Source organism: Lampris incognitus, chromosome 1 (genome assembly GCF_029633865.1).
Source record: "Lampris incognitus isolate fLamInc1 chromosome 1, fLamInc1.hap2, whole genome shotgun sequence".
Lineage (NCBI taxonomy): Eukaryota > Metazoa > Chordata > Actinopteri > Lampriformes > Lampridae > Lampris > Lampris incognitus.
Window position 1 is genome coordinate 50673220 of NC_079211.1, and position 17123 is coordinate 50690342.

The following is a 17123-nucleotide window of genomic DNA, read 5'->3' on the forward strand; positions in this document are numbered from 1 at the left end:
TCCTGATAACTTCAGTATCAAAGTCTAGAAATGTCAGAATGACATCAGACCAGTCTAACCAGTGGTCAGGTCTAGTCTGTGTCAGACAAACCACACGTCAGGTGGTTTAGTTTATCTGTGTCCACTAGATAGAGGATAAGAATCACATCTTGGACGGTGGACTGAAGAAAAGCCTCAAAACTCAGAAATGAAAGTGAGGTGGAGAAACTTTTATCAATTTAAAATTCAGTAGCTGTGGTAGAAAGTCAGTGGTTATGAGAATCTGTCTACAATGACACAAAATCACAGCCAGAGTACAGAATATAATAAATAATAATAAAGTCTATTACTGAGGGGAAACCAGAGCAACAGTAAACTCTCATGTTTCTGTGTTGACAGATCTGGTTTGATAAATGGTTTGCTGTTGTTTCACACATTGTTTTGTCTGATATATGAACATAGTCAACATGTCTATGGAGCCTTAAAACCGTTCAAAGTGCTCCTTCGTGGTTTAGAGGTCTACAATGTTCTTCATCAACAGGCCTCGTCTCTGTTCCGTCTTTTCTTGATGACAAATCTCTTGAATCGGTTTCAGTCAAATCTGCCATTAAACAAACGGCTTCTGTTAACGTGGTCACATAGACACTGCTGTGTTAACAGTTGTTCATTCTGACGAGGTGTTGAACAGAAACATCAGATATTAAGAGTCGTCTCAAACAGCAGAGTGAGTGTGGAAAAGTCCAGTCACACTTACATTATTCTTATTGTCCGCTAGATGAAGCAGGAAGACGTCAACAGCAACAGAGAGCCACTAAAACCAAGTCATGGAAGAATATCCCACTATGAGACTGTTGTGTTGCTGTGGATTACAACCCACTTTTACTGCTCCTGCTGTTACACATTTCTACCCTGAGGTCACAAAGTGAAAGTACAAATAATAAAGAGACGAGGAGAGAGACAGACAGACAGACAGAGGGGGGGAGGGGGCAGGTTTCAAACATCCATTCTGTAACATGGTCAGAATGATTTATTCTCTGTTCACACATTCAGCTTCTATGTTTCAGATTCACAGACGGTGTTTATTCACACATGACATGACAGTGTCTCTGTCTGTCTTCACATCGTAAACGTCGCCCCCTAGAGGCAGAAAGCAGACTCTGTTATAGAGCAAGCGTACACCCAGACCCACCCTGCTATCACAGAAGATGTGTAAAGACAGCACGCGCCGCCGCTGCTTCGTGACTTTAATCAGATCAGATCAGACAAACAGTCCTGAGACTCTGGTCCGTCCACCAGACGGAGCCCTGCTCCACCGACACCGAGCAAACCCTGCCCGTCTCTCACACACGAGCGCCCACCATCAAACACACCTTGGTGCAGCCGGTCCAAAAACCTGACCCCTCACCCTGCTCTCACTACAAGACAACTACACATGCAGCAGATGTGTCCAATGCAACAACACTGTCAACTGCCAACACTTAACACAACCCTGCACTGGTCCCACATTCAAGTACACACAGTCCATCAGCTGCACTCATGTGGTGTGTGGTGACCTGCCCCTGTGTGGAATTATACGCTGGCCGCACAAAACGATGCTTCAAAATGAGGATATCCCAGCTTAAAACCGTCACACACACAGGCAACCTTGACCGCACAATGGCACAACACACATTCAAACCTTTCTTATAAACCAGCCTGCCGACATGTGTACTGTTCTGTATTACGCCGATCTGAATCTGTATGTACAGTGCATCTGGAAAGTATTCACACCCCTTCACTTTCCCCACATTTTGTTATGTTACAGCCTTATTCCAAAATGGATTAAATTCCTTTTTTTTCTCATCAATCTACACACAATACCCCATAATGACAACGCGAAAAAGGTTTTGTAGAAATTTTTGCAAATTTATTAAAAATACAAAACTGAAATATTGCATGTACATAAGTATTCACACCCTTTACTCAGTACTTGGTTGAGGCACCCTTGGCAGCGATTACAGCCTGAAGTCTTCTTGGGTATGAAGCTACAAGCTTGGCACACCTATATTTGGGGTACTTCTCCCATTCTTCTCTGCAGATCCTCTCGAGCTCTGTAAGGTTTGATGGGGAGCGTCGCTGCACAGCTATTTTCAGGTCTTTCCAGAGATGTTCAATGCGGTTCAAGTCTGGGCTCTGCCTGGGCCACTCAAGGACATTCACAGACTTGTCCCGAAGCCATTCCTTCGTTGTCTTGGCTGTGTGCTTAAGGTCGTTGTCGTGTTGAAAGGTAAACCTTCGCGCCAGTCTGAGGTCCTGAGCGCTCTGGAGCAGGTTTTCATCAAGGATCTCTCTGTACTTTGCTCCATTCATCTTTCCCTTGATCCTGACTAGTCTCCCAGTTTCTGCCGCTGAAAAACATCCCCACAGCATGATGCTGCCACCACCATGCGTCACTGTAGGGATGGTATTAGCAAGGTGATGAGAGGTGCCTGGTTTCCTCCAGACGTGACGTTTGGCATTCAGGCCAAGGAGTTCAATCTTGGTTTCATCAAACCAGAGAATCTTGTTTCTCATGGTCTGAGAGTCCTTTAGGTGCTTTCTGGCAAACTCCAAGCGGGCTGTCATGTGCCTTTTACTGAGCAGAGGCTTCCATCTGGCCACTCTACCATAAAGGCCTGATTGGTGGAGTGCTGCAGAGATGGTTGTCCTTCTGGAAGGTTCTCCCATCTCCACAGAGGAACGCTGGAGCTCTGTCAGAGTGACCATCGGGTTCTTGGTCACCTCCCTGACCAAGGCCCTTCTCCCCCAATTGCTCAGTTTGCCTGGGCGGCCAGCTCTAGGGAGAGTCCTGGTACATCCAAACTTCTTCCATTTACGAATGATGGAGACCACTGTGCTCTTCAGGACCTTCAAAGCTGTAGAAATTTTTTGTACCCTTCCCCAGATCTGTGCCTTGATACAATCCTGTCTCGGAGGTCCACAGACAATTCCTTTGACTTCATGGCTTGGTTTCTGCCCTGACATGCACTGTCAACAGTGGGGCCTTATATAGACAGGTGTGTGCCTTTCCAAATCATGTCCAATCAATTGAATTTACTACAGGTGGACTCCAATCAAGATGTAGAAACATCTCAAGGATGATCAGTGGAAACAGGATGAATCGGAGCTCAATTTTGAGTGTCATAGCAAAGGGTGTGAATACTTATGTACATGCAATATTTCAGTTTTTTATTTTTAATAAATTTGCAAAAATTTCTACAAAACCTTTTTCACTTTGTCATTATGGGGTATTGTGTGTAGATTGATGAGGGAAAAAAGGAATTTAATCCATTTTGGAATAAGGCTGTAACATAACAAAATGTGGGGAAAGTGAAAGGGTGTGAAGACTTTCCGGATGCACTGTATGTGGACATGCCCGTGTGTAACAGCTCTACCACTGACTGAATAGAAAGGTGGCTTGACTTTCTGATGGGCCGTCTGTTGTGTTTTGCTGTGTCTGTTGTCAGCATAATATCTGCTGTATTTGTGGCCCCTCATGCGACATCTTGTCCATAAGCTGCTTATCTTAGAAGATTATACTGTGTGATGGATCCATTTCCGTTATGATTACTGACTATAATGACATGTCTGCTGGTACCCTATGTGATGCTTTTAATTTGGCACTCTGCCCTTTTGTACCTCCTCCACCCAGATGGTGGGGGGCGCTCCAATTCAGAGGAAGCACCCCTGCTACCTGTCGTCTCATCTGAAGAAACCGAGGGTGTGTTTCTGCTGACAAAACGAGTTGTCTCGACTAAACCAACCCCGAGACTCTGATGTACTGTAACTTCCACTTCACATGTATGACTGTGAAACACTCCTCTGTCCAGTGCTGCTCCGCCTTTTAAACCAATGAAAACCAGTTTGGTCTGCTCCTGGACAATAACATGGTATTTGGTAAAAGACAGATCCACCAAATGTTTTTGATTTGAATGTTAAAACTCTTCAACACACTCTGAAGATGTTAAAATGTTTGTAGGAAACTCTTTTTATTCCTCATATGACATTACCGTGTAAAATCCTGACTGTCCTGCACAGCTGTTAACCGGAGTCATGAATACTGATGATGAAGGTTATGATGAGATTTAATGATCATGGATCAGTCAGTCCAAAACCAACTCACACACCATCAAATACTGACGCAGAGAAAAGTACTTTCACTACATAAAAAGAGCAGGGTGCAGAGTGCTCCCCAGTGCAACACGTTCTTGCTCTCAGACCATCCTCAGAGCAAACGCTCAGGAAAAAGACACACCTGTCAATAGTCTAATCCTAACTGGAGGACGAACCACGCAAACGCTGTCCCTAAACCAAACTAGGCAAACACTTTCCTCCACAGCTTTGTTGAAGAGACATGCTCCAAATAATAAACACAGCATGTCCATCCATCCATCTATCTATCCATCCATCCATCCATCCATCCATCCATCCATCCATCCATCCATCCATCCATCCATCCATTATCCAAGCCACTTATCTCAATCGGGGTCGCGGGATGACTGCTGGGATAGGCTCCAGCATCCCGCAACCCCAATTGGGATAACACAGCATGTGTGAAACCTAATTAATATATAATAATAATAGTAATCATCATCATCATCATAGGGAGGAAACATACAGTCAACGTGAAAGCAGAGACCATGCACACAAGTCAAATGTTCAGCCGAGTAAAAAATTCACTCATAGCAAGAATCAGTGTCCATCATAGGTGTCAGCAGGCCTTTAAATTACATTATAGGAAACATGACAAGGATGACCCCCAGGGTCGGACTACCCTAGGGCTCAAACCCAGAACCTTCTTGCTGTAAGGCGACCGTGTTAACCACTGCGTCACCGTGCTGCCCAAATGGACTCAGAGTCTTCAAATAGAAAATCCACCGTGCTTCACCTTCCAGTAGACTCTGGCTAGTGCAGTTACTTCTACAGGTGGGAAAAACTCTATCAATCCCAATAAATTTCAAATCAGAAGTCAAATATTTGGCTTCCTTGAAATGTTGCGCTACCGGAGATGTGGAGTCTTGTCTGTGGCTCGCGCTGTTATGTTCATTAATGTGAACCCAGAACACAGGCGAGTTATGAGACAATGGGCCCCTGGACACGGACACATGAAGAAAGTACCAGCAACTGTGGTTTAGTACAACTAGAGCATTTTTTGTGAGGAGCAGAATTATACATGGATCCACCGTCTCTGTCCACTAGTTTACAGAAGGTATCTATGGCTGCATTACTTACAGGTGCTGTGAAGGTACTCTCCACTTTGAACACAGGCTCACGTGTCAGGTCTACATCACCAACCCGTTCTGTCCTTATGAACAAAGTACTGCAATTTCATAGTCTGAAAAAACTTGAAAAGTTCAACCTTACTTTGTAAGGGGTTAGCAGAAGGGGTTGGGATGAGGGAAAGTCCTTTGTTGAGAAGACTGGTCTCTTCACCAATGAAATCCACGTCTGCGAGGTTAACCAGGAGATCACTCCCTACTTTTTGTGGCTCAAGACTCCTTGATTGATTGTGGATTCCTATTAAATGATAAACCAAGGCTTAATTATTAACCATTACCAACCTGTAGTCTGATCCTTATTTTATACATGATGACACATGCTTATTGCAACAGTAACACTAAGACATAAAACAATAAATCAAAGGTCATGTTCCTCAGATATGTTCCAGGTCAACAGATTGCTTTAAAAGACATGTATTGGGCTGAACCAGTCAATGCATGTACCAGAGGACACATCCACTGGGGGGAAAATGAATCAGTTGTGGCCTTCAATCTATGACATGAATACAAAATGATCCTCAAGATGCAGTCTAAGTTCAGCCAATCAGGTGAGACGTTTATCTCACAGGAGGTCACATGACAAGAGACCTTTTTCCTGGAATCTATGTCATCAATGGTTTACATGGTCTGTTGTGATACCTTGGTACAAGTCGTCATGATACCTTTAAATCTTTCTATGGCTGTAAAAAAGCACATTTTCTTTGAATATACGTTGTTGTTTAAGCAGCGCTTCTATGTTTGTGATGTGTAATTGTTATTCAGCTGGAGTACACAACCTTAAATCAATAACAGAGTTTAGAAGAGACTCTTTCGTACATTTTATTCCATGTTCAGTGTATAATCCTGTGTGATACAGAGTCAAGTCCAAACTCGTATTAGTGGGACTGTAAAGAGAGCGCTGTGACCAGTGACAGAGGAAAAAAGACTTCTCTGTAGTGAAAGCAGTCTGTAAGACGTCTCTCCTGACCTCCATTATAATCCTCTGCTCTCACGTACAAAGAACTTACTTTCTTTAATGATTGTGGTGTTCCCAACACAGAAGATTAACCAGTGTGGGTTGGTTGGTTTTGAATGTGCACATTCAAATGTGATTGGTGCTGAATGAGGTGGAGGTCAGCTATTGGTTGCTCCTGAAGAGTATATAAGGCAGAATCGCCACCAGGGCGTTCTCTTGGTACTCCGCTCTACTCGGGATAGCTAGGTTGTTACAGCGTAATAATAAATATATTACGTTACTGTCATAAGTCTGAACAGTATTAGTGTTTCATACACCACAGTTTGGCGACGAGGATGGGATGTTTAAGTTGGAAGTCACAGAGTTCGCATGTCAAGCAGCTCCAGCGAGGCAGAAGTAAACGACGAACAACCAGAGAGACGTTCGGTGAGTGGAAGGACCGTCGAACAGAAGATGGCATTCGCTAAGCCAGAAGATTTCCACTTCGAGGAAAGTGAGGAAAGCTTTGATAGTTATCGCCAGCGGTTAGAGCAGTACTTCGCAGCAGATGGATTGGACACTCGAGAGGAGAAAACCAAAGCGGTATTTCTTACGGTGGTAGGAAAAAGGGCGCATAGCTTGCTGATGGATTTGTGTGCACCAGATAAGCCATGGGGTAAAACATATGAAGTACTGGTGGGAATGCTAGAAAAGCACTACATCCCGAAAACCAACTTTATTGCCGAGAGATGCAAGTTTCACGGAAGAAACCAAAAGGAAAACGAAACAGTAAGTGAGTACATTGCAAGTTTGAGAAAGTTAGCAGCCACATGCAAATTTGGAGCATTTTTAGATGAAGCACTGCGTGATAGGTTGGTCTGTGGAGTTAAGAGCAGTGAGCTAAGAGATCAGTTACTCAATGCTGCTCACACAAAAGACTTAACATTACAGCTCGCAGTTGAAATGGCGCTTTCTTTTGAGGTAACAAAAGGCAACAGTGCGCAACAGTTTGCACAGAAAGGCTATAAAGCTAATGTGGTGGAAAAGAAGGCTACCCTAAAGCATAGAGAGGCTACGGTAAAGTCTACAGCCAATGGAAAGCCCTGCTATCGCTGCAATGGAAAAGGCCACAGACTGGATGAATGCAGGTTCAAGGACGCAGAGTGTCACCAGTGCAAGAAAAAGGGACACATCGCAAAAGCATGCCGTTCCCCTAAAGAAGGAAGCTATGGCAAGGCATCGAAAGGGACCAGGCATTTGGAATGTTGCCACGCTCCCAAGCACAGGACATGTACAAATTCCAGCGCTATCAAGCAGCAGGGAAGACTTGGTTGCAACGCTCCCCAGCACGTGGACCAGAGCAAGGCTCACAGTCTTCGGGCAGATGGAGATCCTATCCAGCCTCAGCTCTGCAGTGCCAGAGACGACTGCTGTGTGCCGACAAAGTGCATGGTGGATGCTGTACAGAACACTGACACTGGTCAGACATTGGACAGTGGAGGGGCCGAACTTTTTGCAATGAACACGGGTAAAGGTGACATTGTGAAACCCTACTATGTGTATGTCAGTGTAAATGGTACAAGGGTGAAAATGGAGGTAGACACTGGCGCAGCCGTGTCAGTGATATCTGAAACTCTACTTAAACGCAGGTTCAAAGATGTGAAACTTAGTCCTGCAAATTGTGTGCTGAAAACCTACAGTGAGGAATAATTGCCGTTGATAGGAAAATTCACAGCAAAGGTGAAATGCAAGAAACGCTCAGAAAAGCTAGAACTACTAGTCGTGAAAGGAAGAGGTCCTGTATTAATGGGCAGAGACTGGATAAGTCAATTAAAGCTAGATTGGTCAAGAGTCAACAGAGTGACTCCTGATACAGTGGATGATGTGTGTGCCAGACATGCATCAGTGTTCAAACCTGAGCTAGGCAAGTTAAAAGGTATTGAAGCCAGACTACATGTAGTTCCAGATGCAGTGCCCAAGTTCTGTAAGCCTAGAAACATGCCTTATGCATTAAGAGAAGCCGTAGAGAGAGAACTGGCAAAATTGGAAGCTGAAGGTGTCATCTCATCCATTAATTACAGTGAGTGGGCAGCTCCAATAGTTTGTGTGCCTAAAAAGGATGATAGTGTGAGAATATGTGGAGACTACAAGGTCATCATCAATCCATGGTTGAATGTAGAACAGTATCCACTACCCAAAACCCAAGATTTATTTGCTAAACTAGCAGGAGGTCAGCAGTTTACCAAATTAGACTTGTCGCAGGCTTATCAGCAAGTTCTGTTAGAGGACAATTCAAGACAATACCTAACTATCAACACACACAGAGGGTTGTATCACTACAATAGGTTACCCTACGGTGTTGCTAGTGCCCCTGCTATTTTTCAAAAGATTATGGATCAGGTTCTTCAGGGCATGGAAGGGGTCATCTGTTATTTAGATGACATCTTAATTACTGGAAAAGATACAGAAAGGCACCTGACTGACTTGGAAGAGGTGCTTAGTAGACTTGAAACATACAATCTCAGGGTTAAAAGGGAGAAGTGTGCATTCATGCAGAACAGCGTTACATACTTAGGGCATGTCATTGATGCCAGGGGCATACAATGAAGGAAAAGACAGATGCTATTCAGAGGGCTCCAGTTCCGAAAAATGTAACTGAACTCAGGTCATTCTTAGCTCTGTTAAACTACTATGGGAAGTTTATCCCTAATCTATCTACTCTGATTCATCCAATGACAGCATTGCTGTATAAAGATGCAACCTGGGAATGGTCAGAGAAATGTCAAAGTGCATTTGATAGTGCAAAGAAGTCTCTTCAGTCAGATAAATTGTTAGTACATTTTGATGCAGAGTTACATATCATACTAGCATGTGATGCTTCTCCTTATGGAGTTGGTGCTGTAATCAGCCACAAAATGAAAGATGGAAGTGAGAGACCTATCGCATTTGCATCCAGAATGTTAACTAAAACAGAACAGAATTACTCTCAACTGGAAAAAGAGGCACTGGGTCTTGTTTTTGGAGTTATGAAATTCCATGAGTATCTTTATGGAAGGAAATTCTTGTTATTGACAGACCACAAGCCACTGTTGAAAATTCTGGGGCCTAAAACAGGTGTGCCAACACTGGCCGCCGCTAGATTACAAAGGTGGGCTCTAATTTTGGCAGCGTATACATATGAAATCCAGTACAAGAAGTCAGAGCAGCATAGCAATGCTGATGCTTTATCAAGATTACCTGTGAAGCCTGATGTAGATGTGGTGTCAAACCCAATTTACAGAGTGTCTTACCTGGCAGACTTACCTCTTACTGCTAGAGAAATAGCCAAAGAAACAGACAGAGATCCTGTGTTAAGAGTGGTTAAACAGTTGGTGTTAACTGGATGGCCTAAACATGTACAGGATGAGTCACTGAAGCCTTATTTTCAGAGAAAATTAGAGCTTAGCATTGAGGATGATTGTTTATTATGGGGTTACCGTGTGGTAGTGCCTGATAAACTAAGAGACAGGCTATTGTCGGAATTACATGAGCACCACTGGGGAATAGTTAAAATGAAGTCCCTCGCCAGAAGTTTATTCTGGTGGCCTACATTAGATGACAGTATTGAACGTGAAGTGAATCAGTGTACTATTTGTCAGCAGCAACGTAGTATGCCTGCTACGGCACCGAGACATACATGGAAATGGTCTTCGAGTCCATGGGAAAGAGTACATCTTGATTTTGCTGAGGACCACAAGCAGATGTTTTTAGTAGTGATGGATGCCTATGCTAGATGGCCAGAGATAGTTCCCATGACCACTACTACTTCATCTAAGACAATTGAAGCAATGAGAAAATTATTTGCAGCTTATGGGTTGCCTAAAGAGGTTGTAACTGATAACTGACCTCAGTTCGTATCGCAAGAGTTTGAGTCATTTTTGACTAAAAATGGAGTAAAACACATCAAGTCACCTGCATACCATCCTGCAAGTAATGGTTTAGCTGAAAGATTGGTCCAAAATCTTAAGAAATCCCTTGCAAAGAGTAGAGCCATTGGTGGTATGACGCTTGAGCACTGTGTAGCAAATTTTCTGATTGGGTACAGAAACACACCCCATACTAAGACAGGAAAGACCCCAGCTGAGCTATTTCTGAGAAGACAGGTGCGAACCAGGTTGTGTCTTATCAAACCAAAGTTCTCTCAGAGAATGCAGACCGAGTCTGAACCAAATCTTCCCTGTGTTAGGTCTTTTAAGGTTGGTCAACACGTGTTGGTAAAAAATTACAGGGGAGGGGAGAAATGGTTGAATGGGGTTATAAGTGAAGTGTTGGGTCCTGTCACATACAGTGTTGAAGTAAATGGAACTTGTGTGAAAAGACATGTGAACCAGATGTTGGGTGTCAAGGGAAATCCAGATCAGACTCAAATGGACTCTTGTGATGGAGCTTCTGGGGAGATTGATGATTTCAATGCAGACACTGATGTGTCAGAACATCCTGAACCACAGGTTGTGGAAGAACGACCTGTAGAACCACCACCGCCAGTTGTGGAAAGGAACACTCGACCTGTGAGAGACAGACGTCCTCCTGATAGACTGAACTTGTGACTGACATGCAGATTGGTTATTGAAAAAAAAAAGAAAAAAGAAAAGAAATCTGTAATGTAATGTATGGTTACTGTTGAAGAAATACTGTACATGGTTATGAGCTTAAGAGCAAAAAGGATATGTTAGAACCCTAGAAAAAAAATGAAGTTTGAATTTACAGGGGAGGAGCTGTGGTGTTCCCAACACAGAATATTAACCAGTGTGGGTTGGTTGGTTTTGAATGTGCACAGATCAATGTGATTGGTGCTGAATGAGGTGGAGGTCAGCTATTGGTTGTTCCTGAAGCGTATATAAGGCAGAATCGCCACCAGGGCGTTCTCTTGGTACTCCGCTCTACTCGGGATAGCTAGGTTGTTACAGCGTAATAATAAATATACTACGTTACTGTCATAAGTCTGCCGTGTGCACTTTCCAGTTATCTACTTAAACAGTTTAGAACAGTATTAGTGTTTCATACATGACATTGGCCTCGTTCGAGGACTCGGCTGCATGTTCAATGGCCAGATTCAAGTTGTGAGGGCAACAGGGCACAAAGAAAGCCCGCTTGTTAACCTGCTTCACCCTTGCTTGTACTCCCCTGTGCACAGCCCTCATGTTGGCCCCGTTATGGAAACATTGTCCCCTGCAATCATCAATGTTAATGCCATATTTAGCCAGCCTTCCCAGCAGTGTGTCTGCAAGTGCTTCGCCCGTTGTGCTTTTCACAGCAATGAATTCAAAAAAGCTCTCATGCACCTCTACCTTCTGGTCTGTTGTAACATATCGCAAAACGAGAGAGAGCTGTTCTTTGTGCGACACATCTGGTGTGCAGTCCATCATGATGCTGTAATATCCTCCTGTTTTGACCTTCTGCACGATGTTTTCCAACACTGCCTCAGCTAGGAGTCCAATGAACTCATGTTGAATGTTTTTGCTGAGGTAGTGGGTAGTCTTGGAATGATTGACATGTCGTGCTAATGGCGCATCATATTAATTGCCGTTGTTTTCTTGGTAAAGGCGATCGACACTTCCTCTAACTGCAAGGTTTTGTAATGCAAGAAACATGATGCAATCCGACATTCTGCTAAGCACTTCATGCCACCGTTGCCTCTCACTGAGAAGCTCTGCTTGCTGGTGGCTGTCAGTCGTTGTACCAGCAGCCAGAGCGAATTCCAGAGTTTCCCACTTTGAAAAGTTCTCAAGAGGAGATCGATAATTCTCGTGTTCAGTCAGTCTCGTTGATAACTTGACCCAGTTTGAAAAACCAGTAGTGAAGATCCCTTTGTCAGTTCCAAACAACTTACAACAGAAACAGAAGACGGCATTGGCAGACTTTGAGTAGACTAACCATGGCCGAGGTGCTTTTAGGGCAGCGACTGTCCTGGTGTAATTAGCTGGTGTGAAACGACGGCCATCCGTTTTAGGGAAATCAAAATCGGTGACCTGCAGTGGTTTATTTCTATGTCCGTTCTGACGTCATCATCCTGCATTCTGTCTGGCCACTGTGCAGGATCAAATAAGTCCAACTCACGCTCCCCATCACTTCCGTGACTTCCCTCTTCCTCCACAGATTCTCGGTGGTCGTTTGCATTCTCGATAGCGGTGGAGGTGCTAGCATGAGCGCCGCAGTCGCTGTCCGCTCCGGTATCCTCTGCTGCTGAGTCAGCACATGTGGTGGATGTGCTAGCTTCATTGCTATCCACAGCATCCTCCAAAGTGTTCTGCTGCCCGAACGTTAAGCCAAGCACCGTATACCTTCTCTGCGTTTTCTGCCTCTTTTTTGTATTTTCTACCTTACGTTTCTGTCATTTTCTTTTCTTATGTAGCCCGTGGAATTAGATACCACACAGGACACAATTACTTCCGGGGTTCTTGTAGCTTTAATTTTATTGTTTGAACCTTCGAATGCAGATCGTTTTACTGAGTGCATAAATTCCTGTGTCTTTCGAGCAAACAGCTCATAAATGTTCACAGATGTGGCAAGTTTAACAGAAAAGATTTTAAAAGGAAAATAAATACAATGTAGAGCCGAAGGAACGGAGAAGACCGTAGGTTCACACTTTAGCCGTGTAGGCAACTTTCTTTAATCCACGGTAAATCAGAGACAACCAAACCACAGCTCGACTGAGCGGAGGTGGCAAGAATAACCAGAAAACTGGCTGGACAACCATAACTTAACCCTGCGTTAACCTGCCAGGGCAACCATGACTTAACCCTTAGTTCCTGGGTTGAATTCTGTCCCCAATACGTGTCCACCACATGAGCCCCCCCAGAATTCGCCCTAGTAATCGAAGTCAGGCAGGCGCGGGTGGACGACAGGCCGTCCGCGGCGGCTCCGGATAACAGGGGCCGGAGTGTCTGTGGGAGGCATTGACGCGGGCCTGTGGAGGTCGGCCTGAGGAGCAGAAGAGGCAGCTCGGGCCTCCACGGGGGGAGGAGGCGGAGCCGGGGGACGACCGCGACGAGGAGGTTGGGCTAACTCCAACGGCTGCGTCAAGTCCAGGTGTGCGGGTTTAACTCGGTCCACTGAAACATGCTCGGCCGTGCCCCCAAAATCCACCACCAGGTGCTTAGTTCCCCGTTCCAGGACGCGGAAGGGGCCGTCATAAGGGGGTTGCAGAGGGGGGCGGTGTGCGTCGTGACGGATGAACACGTAGTCCGCTGACTGCAGACCTGGGGGCACCTGGGACACCGGAGCGCCGTGTTGGGCGGTAGGGACGGGTGTGAAAGCTCTGACCCCGTCCAGCAAGGAGGCTCGTTGGTCCACAGCTGACCAGGGACGCGTTGCATTGGGCATGAAATCGCCTGGGACTCGCAGCGGCGTGCCGTACACCAGCTCCGCAGAGGAGGCTTGTAGGTCTTCCTTCGGGGCGGTCCGCAGGCCCAGCATGACCCATGGGAGCTTGTCGACCCAGTTGCAGTCCTTGAGAGTAGCCCGAAGCGCAGCCTTCATGGACCGGTGGAAGCGCTCACATAGGCCGTTCGCCTGAGGGTGGTAGGCGGTAGTGCGATGAAGCTTGACGCCCAGAGCCTCACCCACAGCATTCCATAGCTCTGAGGTAAACTGTAGCCCGCGGTCAGATGAAAGGTCGGAAGGCGTACCGAAACGTGAGACCCACGACCCAATAAAAGCCCGGGCCACATCAGAAGACGTCGTGGATGCCAGGGGAACAGCTTCAGGCCAGCGCGTAGTCCTGTCCACCACAGTGAAGAGGTAGGTGAACCCATGGGAGGGGGGTAGGGGACCAACCAGGTCGACGTGGACATGGTCAAATCGTCTCTCCGGCACTGCGAAGCGTTCCAGGGGCGCCTTAATGTGGCGGTGTATCTTAGCCCGCTGACAGGCAACACACGAGTCGGCCCACGCTTTCACGTCTCTCTTAAGTCCCTCCCACACAAACTTAGCAGAGGTCAGGCGCACGGATGGCTTACCGCCTGGATGAGAGAGGCCGTGCACAGCTTCAAATACGGGGCGTCTCCAGCTGTGCGGGACGATGGGCCTGGGCTGTCTTGTGGAGACGTCACACAGGAGGGTGACACCTGTGTCGCTGAAAGGAACGTCCTGCAGGCGGAGCCCCGTGTCGGAGGCCCGGAGACGGAGGATGCTCGGGTCCGTGGCCTGGTCAGCAGCCATCTGTGCATAGTCCAGGCCTAGGTGGACCGCTCCAATCCCTGCCCTAGAGAGGCAGTCAGCTACCTGGTTAGACTTACCAGCGACGTGCTGGATGTCGGTAGTGAATTCCGAAATGTAGGAGAGTTGTCGCTGCTGGCGAGCGGACCATGGCTCGGCCGTCTTGGACATGGCAAACGTGAGGGGCTTGTGGTCCACGTACGCAGTAAACTCGCGGCCCTCTAGCAGGAAACGGAAATGCCGGACGGCGAGCCAGAGACCGAGGAGTTCCCTGTCAAAAGTACTATACTTGCGCTCTCGGGGTGTAAGCTGGCGACTGAAAAAGGCCAAAGGCTGCCAAGCCCCCCCCACCCACTGTTCGTGAACCGCACCAACAGCATAGTCCGATGCATCCGTGGTTATGGAAATAGGCGCTGTAGGTGAAGGATGCGCTAGCAGGGTAGCCTGGGAGAGCGCAGCTTTAGTCTCGGTGAACGCACGGTCCCGCTCTGCTGTCCAGTCGACCGCCTGGTTGGGGGACATGCCTTTCAGCGCCTCGTACAGTGGCCGGATGATAAAGGCGGCTCGGGGAATGAAGCGGTGGTAGAATGTCACCATCCCGATGAACTCCCTGAGCGCACGAGCTGTTTGGGGGCGCGGAAAGGCCGCCACCGCTTCCACCTTTGAGGGCAGGGGGACTGCCCCGTCCCCAGTGATGCGGTGCCCGAGGAAATCAATGGCTGTCAGCCCGAACCGGCACTTCGCCGGGTTGACGATCAGCCCATGCTGGCTGAGGCATGTGAAGAGGGCATGAAGATGGGACAGGTGTTCTTCCTCGGAGGCGCTGGCGATGAGTATGTCGTCCAAATAGACGAAGATGAAAGGAAGGCCACGGAGCACTGAATCCATCAGCCGCTGAAAGGACTGGGCCGTGTTTTTGAGTCCAAATGGCATTCGTAGGAATTCAAATAGGCCGAATGGGGTAGTCACCGCTGTCTTGGGGATGTCTGAGGGGTGCACGGGAACTTGATGATAACCACGGACCAGGTCGACTTTTGAGAAGACGCATTTGCCAGACAGGTTTGCAGAAAAGTCCTGGATATGCGGGACAGGATAGCGGTCGAGCGTGGTGGCGTCATTTAGTCGGCGGTAGTCCCCGCATGGGCGCCAACCTCCATCAGGCTTAGCGACGATGTGGAGTGGGGACGCCCACGGGCTGTCAGAGCGGCGGATGATCCCCATGCGTTCCAGGTGCTCGAACTCAGACTTGGCAATGGCAAGTTTGGCGGGGTCGAGACGCCTGGCTCTGGCGTAGACCGGGGGCCCCTTCGTAGCAATGTGATTCTCCACCCCATGCTTAGCGGTGGGTGCAGAGAAGGTAGGCTGGGTGAGGTCAGGGAACTCAGCGAGGAGGCGGTTGAACTTGTCTGCCTCTGAGAGAGAGTTGGCTAGACCTGCATAGGCCGCTTCCCTCCGCGTACATGCGAAGGAGGAGAAGGTTAAGGCATCGACCAGACGGCTGTTCTGAATGTCCACTAGCAAACCGTAAGCGCACAAAAAATCAGCTCCGAGGAGGGGAAGCGTTACATTGGCCATGACGAACTCCCACGTGAAACGTTGTCCACCAAAACACAGTTCTACAGACCGCACGCCGTAGGTGTGGATAGGGCTGCCGTCAGCCGTCGCCAACTGGGGGCCCCGCTCCCCGCCCATGATGTCGACGTCAGTAGCAGGGAGCACGCTTCTCTGTGCGCCCGTGTCACAAAGAAATCGCCGACCGGAGATGGTGTCGAGGATGAAGAGTAGCCTGCTCGTATCGCCAACACTCATGGCCACTACTGAGTGTTGGCCCTCTCGTTTCCCGTCGGCCTGTAGTTGCAGGGGGAACGGCACCGTTTAGCTTTCGCACCAAATCGAGCGTGGTACCTACAGAGTCCAGAGGGCTTGTAGCGGTCTGATGCTGTGGCGCCACCGTAGGGCCAGGCCCGCGATGTCGGCGGGGGGCCAGTGAAGGTAGGAGCCAGCACCCCGGCATGGGAGGAACGTTGTGTAGCGACGAAGAATCGGTCAGCCTCCTTTGCCAGCTCACGGGGATCAGTGATGGTGGAGTTAGCGAGCGCAGTCTGGACGTGGGGCGGCATGTTGCGCAGAAACAGCTCCATAAACAGGAAACATGGCTTTTCTTGACCCAGTAGGTTTAACATCCTGCTCATTAGCTCCGATGGTTTGCCATCTCCCAAGCCCTGAATTGCGAAGAGGCGACGTGCTCTCTCCGTTGCTGACAGTTCAAAAGTTTCAAGGAGGAGATGTTTAAGTGCGGCGTATTTACCATCGGCCGGTGGGTTGGTTATGAAACCGCTTATCCTGGATGCCGTAGCGCCCCCCAGCGCTGCCACTACATAGTAGTACCTGGTCTCGTCTGCTGTTATGTCTCTGAGCGCTAACTGTGCCTCAGCCTGCGCGAACCATGTAGCCGCGGAAGACTCCCAAAACTCCGGCAGTTTCATTGCAACGGCGTTCGTAGCCATAATGTGTGTGGTTTCAGAAAACTTATCCGAAAACCGACGTCGGGGTCACCAGTGTAGAGCCGAAGGAACGGAGAAGACCGTAGGTTCACACTTTAGCCGTGTAGGCAACTTTCTTTAATCCACGGTAAATCAGAGAGACAACCAAACCACAGCTCGACTGAGCGGAGGTGGTAAGAATAACCAGAAAACTAGCTGGACAACCATAACTTA

The 17123-nt window shown here is 47.6% G+C and overlaps 1 long non-coding RNA gene across 1 annotated transcript; it reads right to left on the reverse strand.

Annotated features, from left to right (window-relative positions):
* Nucleotides 1–567: 567 nt before the first annotated feature.
* On the reverse strand, nt 568–5309 carry LOC130106807 (uncharacterized). The gene is made up of 3 exons (XR_008809769.1): nt 5230–5309; nt 734–790; nt 568–580 (listed from the first exon to the last, which is right to left on the reverse strand). It is a non-coding gene; the product is annotated as an uncharacterized LOC130106807 (long non-coding RNA).
* Nucleotides 5310–17123: the final 11814 nt, after the last annotated feature.